Source organism: Callorhinchus milii, unplaced genomic scaffold (assembly GCF_018977255.1).
Source record: "Callorhinchus milii isolate IMCB2004 unplaced genomic scaffold, IMCB_Cmil_1.0 Scaffold15, whole genome shotgun sequence".
Taxonomy (NCBI): Eukaryota; Metazoa; Chordata; class Chondrichthyes; order Chimaeriformes; family Callorhinchidae; genus Callorhinchus; species Callorhinchus milii.
Window position 1 is genome coordinate 5261426 of NW_024704756.1, and position 646 is coordinate 5262071.

Sequence of the window (646 nt, forward strand, 5' to 3'; positions counted from 1 at the left end):
GATAAACTAGACCGGCTTGTTCCTTGTTCCAGAATATTTTTGTTGCGGTTACGGGCGTCTTTACGTGATGTTTCAGGATGCACTTGGAGTTTGGAACCGCTGCTCAGTTGGTTTGGATACTCTTAAGCATCGTGATGGGTTTCTGCATGTGTCAGATACCCGGCTGACCCACACAAAATGAGGAGGAGGAGGAGTGCTGGTAAAATATGCTGAAGGGAATCCCCAATGAGAGGGGCCAGACAGTGGAGTGGCCAAGTGAACCTGTGCTTGTCTCTGTGACCGAGTGGGATTGGCAGAAGTGCTTGCGCTGCTCTTGAGATGCAGTGGAGGCTGTATATAGTCAGACACCCTAAGGAACGGAATAATATTAGTGTGTCCTCCTGGCCATAAAAACAATGGGAGTGATAACACTTGCTGAATGAATGAATTTCTGCTGTTACCTTCAGATTTGGTTTAGTCACTTCCACACTGAGCTCTCGTAGCCAAATACATACTTCAAACAGCAAAACTGCTCTCCGAGTGATAAATGACACCCGCGTCTTTATTTGCAAACTGAATTTGTGTTGCAGGTCACAGATTCCAAGACAAAAAAAAAACGAAAAAAGGGATTGGAGAGCAAAACACCGGCTGAGCACATGTCAGAACA